Raw genomic sequence first — 11,461 nt, forward strand, 5'->3', positions numbered from 1 at the left:
CTACTTCAGAACTGTAATTTTGCTACTGTTATGAATCATAATGTAAATATTGTATTTTCCAATGGTCTTAGGCAAACCCTATGAAAAGGCAGCGGGTCAACCCCAAAGAAGTCACCACCCACAAGTTGAGAACCACTGGTCTAGAGGGCATTCTCATGAGACTGGCTATAGAAAATAATGCCATCACCCTTAGTGTATTTCCTCGTGTAAGTCATAGCTTTTCTAGGCCCTTAAGTTTCTTATCTTGACTATAGGAACAATTTACTCAATTTTCTATGCCTCAATTTTTCTACCTTGATAATATATCTATCTACTCATGACATTTTTGAGTGAATATTAAAGTAATAAATGCAAAAGTACTCACAAATGGCCAAAGTTCCATACATCTATGAAATAATTAGTGTTAAGAATTCTTCATAGCACCAGGTGGTAGTGGTACACACTTTTTTTTTGGTTTTTTGAGACAGGGTTTCTCTGTGTAGCTTTGTACCTTTCCTGGATCTCGCTCTGTAGACCAGGCTGGCCTCGAACTCACAGAGATCTGCCTGGTTCTGCCTCTGAGTGCTGGGATTAAAGGTGTGTGCCACCAGCGCCTGTCTGGTGGTACACACTTTTAATGCTCAGCACTCCGGAGGCAGAGGCAGGTGGATCTCTGTGAGTTCAAGGCCAGTTTTGGTTTACAGAGTGAGTTCCATCCAGGGCAGCCAGGACTGTTTCACAGAGAAACCCTGTCTTGAAAAACAATAATAACAACAATAATAATAATAATAATAATAATAATAATAATAATTCATAGCTTGGACAGAAGCATTTTCGTTTTGGTGTAGGTCTCTGTGTGAGGAAGAATGGACAATGATACAATGATCATCTGTAAAACCTGCATTCTAATCTGTGATCTTTACCTGTGAGCTGTATGACCTTGAGAAAGCTCCTTGAGTTTCTATTTTTCTATCAGTTTCTGTTTTCTGATCCAATAAGCCTTTGGACACCAAAGGGAGCAGAAATGGGGTGAATATGTTTTGATTGATGAGAGCAGCCTAGGAGCAAAGGTACAGTAAATAGGACCTTTGGTCAAAAGTGACAGAAATCCAGCGTGAAATGGATCATCTCTAGGGGCTGCTTTTAGTTTCAAAACATTGGTTTTCATTAATTTATTTATTATGTGTCTGTCGCTTTTGTATGAGATAAGCTTTGATTAGGTTTCCAACAGAAATTTTCTTTCACCTGAGTCTACTTTTAAGGAGATTTTGTGTCTGAATGAAAGAAAAAAAATATTTCTTGAAAGCGTGGTTAGTCAACGAAACCAATTATACATGAAGACACTGAACAGATGTGTGGGAACAATGAGGACTAGGTGCCAGGTCCTACAGCTCGGACTGTGTGGACCTGTTTACCTCAGACTTCTTACCCAACATAGCCCAGAAGAGGTGTCTGAACTTCCTGAAGTGTCTCACACTCCTGGAGAATGAATCTTCCAGCTACGACCAGATTACCGGGCTTTATACTAACTAGCCTTATACTGTCTTGAGCGCAAGTGTCTCCTTGACTTGTTCAACCCTTAGCACCTCACCTGCTCCCTCTAGCTTTGGCCCATGCTATACTCAGCCCAGGAGGAAGGCAGCTGCTTGACCAGAGTTCTGAGAACCCTGTGAAGGACCCTTGATTACATCATCTCCCTTACTGTCTTTTTCAGTAACCCAAAGATAAACATTGGGTTTCTTCCCAATGCGACAAGGCATCTGAAAAAAGAACACAGAATTCAGAAACAAATGGTGTCAGATGAAATCCAGGCTTTGGGAGAAAATAGCTGAAGGTATTTGGTCAAGTTAGTTATCTGGATCAAGTTTTCTATTCTTTAAATAGAAAGGTTATATGTGCCTGACTATCTGCCTTTTGACATGGATGATTCAAAATGGTGATCAAGAAACATGTTGAAAACGGACCAGCAGACTCTGTATGTGCTGGCTGCAGCAGTGAGCAGGGATGAGGTTATCTGTCCAAACCCAAGACACTGAGGAGAAGGGGGGCAGATTGAAGAGGTTTAATTGGTGAGTCCAAGGCAGCACATGGACAGAAATTCAGCAGGAAATGGCTTAGGGAGAAAGCAAAGGGAATACGAGAGTGTATCTATCACACAACCTCAACCAGAGCATCTGTGGTGCTAGTTTTCAGAGAAAGTGCAGGGAGTCAGAGGCAATCATGACTTCAGTTATAGCTGGGGTGCACAACGTCCCACAGAGGCTCGTGTATTTGAACACTTAGTCCCCAGCTAGTGGCCATATTTTGGGAGATTGTGTAAACCTTGGAACCGTGGCGTACGGCAGCGGTGGGACATGGAAGCAGGGTTTAAAGCTGTTATCTTCTGTTTCTGGCTCCAGAGGTCTGCTTCCTGATGCCCCATGATGGCAAGAGCTCTGCCACACACTTCTGCCAAGTTCCTGCCTTACAAGCCCCGTCTTTATGTCTTCTATGGTGGTTCGAAAGGGAGTGGCACTAATGGAAGGTGTGGCCATGTTGGAGGAAGTCTGTCATTGTAGGGCCGGGCTTTGAGGTCTCCCATCCTCAAGCCACACCCGGTGAGACAGACCACTTCCTGCTGCCTGTGAGTCAAGATGTAAGAACTCTCAGCATCTTCTCCAGCACCATGTCCGCCTGCATGCTGCCTTGCTTCGTGCCATTGAAATAATGAACTAAACCTCCGAAACTGTAAGCAAGCCACCACAATTAAATGTTTTCCATTATAAGAGTTGCTGTGGTCACGGTGTCTCTTCGCAGCAATAGAAACCCTGCCATAGGGCTCTTCCCTCTGACACTGAGCCCAAGGAAGACTGACTCCATTAAGTTGTCTGTGTCCACTGTTTTATCACCACAATGAGGAAAGTAACTAATGCACGTTTCTTCACCTGGAGATCGTCTTCCTCTTCATGCAGGGAACCTGGCTTCTGTGTGATCCCAGTGAGGGGGTTTGTCACTCCTACCAGCCAGTAGAGTTTGGTTCTCAGCTCAGTTTCAGAGCTGAAAGTTCCAAGGACAATGCTAAGTGGTCTAGCTTAGCTTAGATGCTAGTTCATAGAACAGCTGAAGCCAGGATCCCTCTGGGGATGTGGCAACTGCCTTTCCCAGGGAGCCCTCAAAATTGTTCTCCTGTTATGATAGGCCCCGAATCAACCCAAGCAGACACGAGGTTAGTGCATGGCAAGATTTAATGCAGGGCCGCAAAAAAGAAGAGGGGAGACGGGGGATGATCGATCAGGGCCAGAGAGCAGACTCAGGAGCTGAACTGTAACCCTGAATGCCAGTTGAAGCAAGTACTTAAGCAGAACAATCATTGACATTTGTGCCAAGTTACAGTTACAATTTTCACCAATCAGGATTTAGAGATTAGGGGTTTCCTTGAGTGTTCCATCATTGTCAACCAATATACAATGCATTGTTAACCAATATACAATACAGTTCAGCCAATCAGGTTCATTTGTTCTTTCTGTTGTTGGGAACAGTCTTATTGTTTCTAGAGAACCAAAAATACGTAACAACTATTTCTATGATTTAAGGAGAGAAGGGGTCCGCTATTGGAAGGTTCCCACCTCCCCTAGGGCCTGGAAACCTGAACTTTGTTTTACCCTCCTGGTAAAATGGAGTCTGAAGTCAAAATGGCAGTACTTAAGACAAGGTGCTTTTTGCCTGTTCCCAGCATTTGTAGTCACGCCCTAACTAGGTTGTGCAGTTTCCTGGGTACCAAGGTAGTTTTTCCCTGGCTGGGGATAAAACTACAGTGCCAGATAAAGTATGAAAACAGTGTGCCTTGAAAAACGCACACCCCAGAAGGTGGCCAAAAGGGAAGTCTTATAGCCTTATCAGTTCCCATGAGAGGATCTGGGAAAAAGGATGTGCTGGCAAGGCCCTTCTCCTCCCTTTGCTGAGACAGAAGGAGATCAGAGGAGGGACCAAGGAGGGGAGCTAGTGCCGTATGACAAAATGGAGTGGAAATGCCATCAGCCGCTGACATGGACGGAGGTGGGGGAGTGGTGGTGATGCTAATGATACTTTGCTATAGTAGACAGGAGCCCGACATCATCATCATCAGAGAGGCTTCATCCAGCAACTGATGGGAACAGATGCAGAGACCCACAGCCAAACATTAGATGGAGCTAGCGGAGCCCTGCAGAAGAGGGGAGGAAGGATTGCAGGAGCCAGAGGGGGTCAAGGACATCATAAGAAAACCCACAGAATCTACTAACCTGGCTGGGCTCATAGGGGCTCACGGAGACTGAACTGACAACCAGGGAGCCTGTGTGAGACTGACCTAGGTCCTCTACATACATGCTATGTTGTGTAGCTTGGTCCTCTTGTGGGACTTCTCACAGTGGGAGCAGGGTCTGTCTCTGACTCTTTCGCCTGCTTTTGGGACCCTTTTCCTCCAGCTGGGTTGCCTCATCCAGCCTTGATATGAGGGCCTTATTCCTAGTCTTACTGTGACTTGTTATACCGTGTTTGGTTGATATCCCTAGAAGGCCTGCCCTTTTCTGAAGGGAAATGGAGGAGGAATGCATGGGGTGGGGGGAGGGTTGGGTAGAGAGGAGGGAGGGAACTACAGTCAGGATGTAATATATTAGAGAAGAATAAATTTTAAAAAAAGAAAGGGATGCTACAAACTAACAATTCCCTCTTCAGACTCGGAAAAGTTATGCCCATCCCAATGCTGCTGGCCACATCATCCGAACAGTCTGGGCCAGCGAGGTGCAAGGGACCAGGAGGACCAAGTGGGACCAAACCCACCCACTTCCTTAGTGGGTCTGGTTGTGTTTCCTCCAGCCTCATGTTATCCTCCTGCCTCAGAACTTCCTAAACACTTCTGTGTCTTCTGCCCGTGGTCTGTCAAGTCCTCATCTGGGCATCCCAGGCCAATTACATGATAACCCCCACCTGCCTTTCTGGCTGCATCTGGTCTCCCTTCAGTCTGTGAGTGCAGATTTTTGTTGCATAATTCCGACCAAGTCTCACTTCCAAACTTATTCCTCATAATCTTTTTTTTTCTACCTAGAATGTGTTGTCTTTTGAACACCGTGCTGCCTGTCCATTGTGAAGCTCCCCTAGCGGCCCAACAAAACACGACAAGCCTCCCCTTTGATCCCCAGAACCGACTCTTTTCATTTCCTGTAACACTCACTACATCCTGTCCTGAGCTCTGTTCCTAATTGTTGCATTCCATCCCTTCCAGACAAAAAGGTCCTCGAGAATCGGGGAACGTTGGGGATGGCAAACCCGTGTGCCCGACTCTGTCTGTACTACTGCAGGATGTGCATGGCGGGAATGGCAAACCCGTGTGCCTGACTCTGCCCGACATTGCCGCAGGATGTGCACAGAAATACTTTTCACAAACGACAAGCCAGAGCATAGGTGCAGTCCCTTCGCCAAAGTTACACAGGGAGTTAACGTCTCTCTGAAGGTAGTGCATGCTCTCAACTTTGGTTAGACTTCTCGTCACGGAAGCAGAGGGACATTTACTGCGAAGCTCTTTTTAAAACAACACTTTATCGACTTGTCCACTTTATTCTTCAAGAGGCTTCGATAAAGCATAGTAACTTCCGGTAGTCCTTGCTCACCCATGAGTCTTCATGCTTGTTCAGTACTGATGGTCACAGGGCCATTACTGCTACTCACTCGAACCCTTGCGTGGTGGAGGCCATAACCAGATAATGTTCCCTGCCTCCGGGGATCCTTCCAACAACCTTCGGGAAGTCAGGCATGACTCCTGTCGTCTTGCAGATGACAAACTCAGACTGACTGAGTGCTTGCCCTTTGCTGTGGGTCGCCTGCCCATTGAGTGACAGGATCAGGACCCCACTCAGAGTTTAACTCCTATGCTCTGAGAGCCTCCCACTCCTTCTGTCCCCGCCCCCCCACGCAGACCGCTACTGAGAGCAGAATCTCCAGCACACCCTCCAGCTGCCCATGCGGAAGGTGTCCATCATGCCTTCCAAGCTGGTGAGCTCCCCCCGCCCTCCAAGCCCAGTGCGCGTGTTGTCAATCACACAGAGAATCGGCGGCACTTGTTTTCCTTCAAGACCGAGCGAGCCGAGACACGCAGACACTGCCTTTAACTTCTCAAGACGTAATCTTGATAGTTTCTTAGAGGGATCCTCTTCAGGTTCCTCTCTTTCAGAGACTGTCACTGCCCTTGGACCACTGCTAGGAATACATTCACAAGTATCTAGGAATTTGGGGGAAGTAGATGCCAGTTTATCTTTCTATAGGGCAGAAACCCAGGGAATTACGGAGACATCTTCAGCTTTAACAGCTAAGTAACCCGGTTCCTAAACCAGTGGATCTTTGGAGTGTGGATGCTGTTGAACGTTGGCCCTGGGACATCATCCCATGTCATTATTTCCAAGGACATGCCATCCAAGTGTCACACAGGGCAGCACCTCTACCGGCACGTGGCAAACGGGTGACTGGAGGTAGAGAATTCAGGCAGAGAAAACAAGCTGGCCTGGATTGGACTTGCATATTCCTGTCTAAGTCTGGGCACATGGGTGTGCGAAAGCCCGGGTGTGTCTATGCATACTGCCCAACGTCATCCCCTCAACTCAACACTAACTGCCAGCAAGAGTGTGGCAAGTACTGCAGACAAAGGAGGGAACCGAACCCGACTAGTTCATGGAGATTCTGTCTGCAAAGAGGCAGATGACTCCTCCGCAACGCAGAGATGACTATTTCACACATAGTTATTATCGGAAATGTGTGTTTTAACTCTCCATTTTAGATTTAAGGTAAACCCTAGACTTATTCATTTGTTCATACTTTGCGCCTTGCCAAAAGTGTTTCTCAAACAATTCTTGAGGGTACCCAACAAATCTGATAAAGAGCATCAGGTTCCTCGGGCCGTGTCAGCTGGGCCTGGCCTTTTTTGGGTGTCAGAAGGAAGGTAAAAGCCAGACGAAGTGAGAGGTGGAGGCGGTGCCTTCGGAGAGGACTGGCTCCCCTACACAGCTGGGTCTCCTCCTCTGTCTTTCAGGCAGCAGGAAGCAGGCATACGTACGCTCACCCCACTTCTAAGAGACCCGCCTTGGCCGCACAGGTGCACCCGCTCCGCGTTCCGCCGAGCACCCCTGCGGGGCCCAGGCGCGGGACGCAACCCTTCCGAGGCTGCAGCTCGGGGACGCAACCCTTCCGAGGCTGCAGCTCGCTGCAGCAGCAGACTTCCCACCCGCTGGGGAAACAAAAGGAGCGCCGAAGACACTTCCTTTTATTTTCTTTGTTTCCTCAGACCTCATTCACGTTTGGTCAAACCCACTTTTCCTACTCAAAGGAGGGGGCCGGCTTCTTTTTACGAGGGTGAGGGAGAAAGGACAGAGGGAAGTATAGGAGTGTGTCTGTCTCGTTTCATCTCTGGCGTCATTTTTTTCCTCTCTCTCCTAAATCTGACTTAGTTTAGCGCTGCAGAAAATTTTCACTCAACAAAATGTATTAAATACATAAGTACATGGCCAACATTATGTTTACTGTACTGGGCAGTGAAAATGACCAAGACTCGCTTTAAAAGGGCAATTTTATTTAACTTTGCCTAGGATGGATGCATATTCAAAACTTTAGAATATCGCATATATTAATTTTCCTAGATAATAGAAACATCAAATCCTCAACTAATGGCATTCTAAAATGCTCGGAGTGAAGTCTCTAGGTTTAAAAGAAGTTAGATGATTTCCCCTTGTGCCTAAGTTCTCTGCATATGGTTGTCAATTTAGAAAACACGACATCCATCTAACTTTGCATCTCAGATAAACATACCTTTTTGTTGTTGTATGTGAATCTAAATATTGCTTGAGACATACTAAGAAATTCTTGGTTATTTAGCTGAAATTCACATTTAACTGAGTGTCCTGTAGTTTACCTGGCAATTCCATTTTTACCTAACAAGAATTAGCAGTTTACAAGTATCTAAATGGGACACACTTTCCCCATGCACTGTCTGCAGTGAAGTTGTTGCTAGTTACATTTGCCAGCAGAGTAGTTTGAGACCTCTGGAAACCAAGCAACTTGTCTGAAGTCAAAGCTGGAGTTGTAGATGCAGCATTCTAATTCTGGCTCATCTGGTGCCGAGGCTTTGCCATCTAGAGCAGTGGTTCTCAACCTTCCTAATGTCCCGACCCTTCAATAGTCCTCACTTGTGGTGACCCCGCCCCCAAGCATAAAATTATTTGCATTGCTGCTTCATAACTGTAATTTTGCTACTGTTATGAATTGTAATGTAAATGCCTTTGGAGATAGAGGTTTGCCAAAGGGGTCGAGACCCACAGGTTGAGAACTGCTGGTCTAGATGGTCAGTATTTAAACAATGGATTGGTTCTGGCATCAATTGAATATTTGGCTTTTCCAGTTGAAAGAACAATGCACGTAGAAATGATGTAGATGAGAATGAGGTCTCGTCTCCTTTTCCACATAATATTTAGAAGGAACACCTTTTCCTCTGAAGCATTTCAAGGAAATGATACTCCAATTCACAGTAAGAAACAAATCATCTAAATCTCTACTTTGCCAAAGCAGTGTAGGTTTGTAGCGAAACGTCGCCCTCTACCGGCCAGATTGGCATTCTGCAACAGTGGTAGATTCAAAGCAGAACAAAAGTAAATTCTATTAGCCGTCCTGTCCCATCGTGAACAACTGCTATCATGCATCCTCCAGCGTGACGCCTTGGAACAGTAGCAGAGAAGCTGGTGACTTTCCATTTACTTTCGTGGTGGTGGCTGAATGAAGAGGGTGGGATAAGCCCGGTGTCAACTACTGGGCACTCCGGAAGTAATCCTATGGTGGGAATACCTAAGTCATCAGGATGAAATAGCTCCAACAAACACAAAGAAGCTTCACACGCAGAGGAGCAAAATGAAGAAAGGACACAGCCTGTGCTTCTGAACAATGCGCTCTGGAGTAAAGTAAACCTTGTTGCTTTTTCTTTCTATTGTAAGTCAGGTGGCCCTTGGCAAGTATTCTAATCCCTGACACCCCCCCCCCCCGTGTGTGTGTGTGTGTGTGTGTGTGTGTGTGTGTGTGTGTGAAAGTGAACATGGGACCAGAGACCAACCTCAGCTCTCGTTCCTCAGATGCCATCCATTTTGGTTTTTCACACATGCCCTCTCACTTGGCTTGGAACTCACCAAACAGGCTGGAGGGTGATACGGCACTGGGCTTTTTTTTTTTTTTTTTTTTTTTTTTTTTAAATGTGGGTTCTGGGTATCAAATTCAGGTCCTCAATCAAATTCAGGTCCTCACGTTCACATAGCAAGCACTTTTATCGACTCTGCGGCCCTCTAAATTCTATAAGCCTCGGTTTGCTCATCTGGAAACTGGCCACTATGAAAGTAGGCACCGAATGAATAGGCAGGTGGGAGAATGAGGGAGAGAGTCTGCTGTTGTGGTTTATGTCTCTGTGCCTTCCATGGACATACCCACAGTTAGGAGGTGACAAGGCCCTGAAGCCAGACACTCATGAATGGAATCGTCTCTTTGTACACGAGGCCACAGAGGGACCCCTCACCTCCACTCCTATATGCAGTGAGAAGAAAATAACTGACATAGGAAAGTGGTCCTCCTTCAGACCCAGCATCTGCTGGCATCTTGATCTTGGACATCCCAGTCTCCACAGCAGTAAGAAATAACTTCAGTTCTTTACAAGCAGCTCAGCCTATGGTATTTTCCTATAGCAATCCAAATAAATTAAGAGAAGATTTATTAAAGGTAGTATACAGCTAAAATAGACTCTATATGGAATGGTACTTCACTATTGGATCTGGCAAAACTAATCAAATCTTGAAGCACCGTGGGTGGAACACTTATCCCCCCCCCCTTAACTCACGTGGTGAAGCCTCATCTCCTGTGATGGTATCAGAAGGTGGGGCCCTCTCCAATGGGATTAGTGCCCTTTTCAAATGTCTTTCTAGGGATTTCCCACCCCTTCTATTCTGCAATACGATAGCAAAAATCGATCTAGCTGCGCATGCCTCAGGGGAGTGTTTTCATGGACCCCACCAGCACCTTAGTCTTGGCTTCACCAGACTCCAGAACTTTGAGAAATGAACTTGTTATGCTGTCTATATGCTTCTTGGTCCAGGACACTTTGTTATAATAGCCTGGATAGGCTAAGACACTGTTTTTCTCAACTCCCCTTTATTTTTCCCTAAGTTTTCCATGATTGCAAAGTTATAGCAAACGGAAGATTATTTAAGTTCATCCAAATTTTAAAGCAACATGTTTTGTTTTTGTTTTTGTTTTGAAGGAAATCAGTGTGACTCTGCAAAGGTATTTTGGAACAGAAACTGCAGAAATACATCAAGTTATGAAATTCGTGCTGAAGGTAACCTACCCTCTTAACTGAAGTTTCTAAAGAGCCTTGCTCACCTTAAATATTCTACAAGGCAGACTGACTGACCAGAGCTTCAGGGACTGGTCAGTGGGGAAGGCTGGAATGCTGCTGGACCAGAGCCCAACTGTCTTGGGCTCACTTAGCCCCTTAGTGATTGATTGTCTACCTATGTGTGTGTGACCTAACATCCTTGTAAATATGAGGTAAGTCCTGCTGGAATGTACAGGTCCCTCACTACCATCAACCCAACCTAGAGGCTAGGAATGTCATTGGATAGCATCCGAACCCTGGAGAGGTTCCCCTACCTCGCTGTAACTGACTGATGTTTCTACCAATTTTTTTGAAAAGCAGCTTGATTTATGATTGTCTTTGTACCTGTAAAAACTTCATGAAAACTCTTACATTTGAACCTGGTATTTGAGGTAATCTGAGTTCCTGGGCCATGATCACTCATTCTTGGCTCTAGAATAAACCATCTCTTACTCCCTTTGAGATGAGCATTGTGTTTTTTATGGCGATGATTTAATTTCAAAACAGAGAAGGGATTTAAAACATACAAACATCTCCACCATGTTAAGCATGGCCTGCTTTCTAAGACATCATCAACTATACAGTTGACACTTGGGCACTGTTGTTACCGGAAATGACTTATAAAACACTGCACTTCGCAGGGTTCCTTTTGTTTGGTGGCACCCACATCTTCACATCCCCTTTGTCAGTGTCACAGACCTAAGCACCTGTAGGGACGGAGGCAGGACGAGTGTGAGCGGATGGTGCTGAGATTAATTTTGCTGCCCTTGGATTACAAATCACAAACTTGAGTCAATGATAGACATCTAATTCCCTGAGGAGTTAATGAATTCAGACTGAGCCATTAAGCGTTCCTGCTCATTTGGCTTTGGACTGAGCTTTAGCTGGGAAGCACAGGGTTATGGAGAGAGTGCATTCAAACAATGTCAAGTATGCCCAGTGCTTTAGAAGCAAGGCCAACAAAAATACTGAAAATGGATAGCTTTATTGCAGGTGTCTGGATATTGTTGTAGCATTTTAGTCATTCAGGGCAAAAGACTCCAGGCCATGCTACAGCCAGCTAAGATTCACATC

Source organism: Peromyscus leucopus, chromosome 4 (assembly GCF_004664715.2).
Source record: "Peromyscus leucopus breed LL Stock chromosome 4, UCI_PerLeu_2.1, whole genome shotgun sequence".
Classification (NCBI taxonomy): Eukaryota; Metazoa; Chordata; class Mammalia; order Rodentia; family Cricetidae; genus Peromyscus; species Peromyscus leucopus.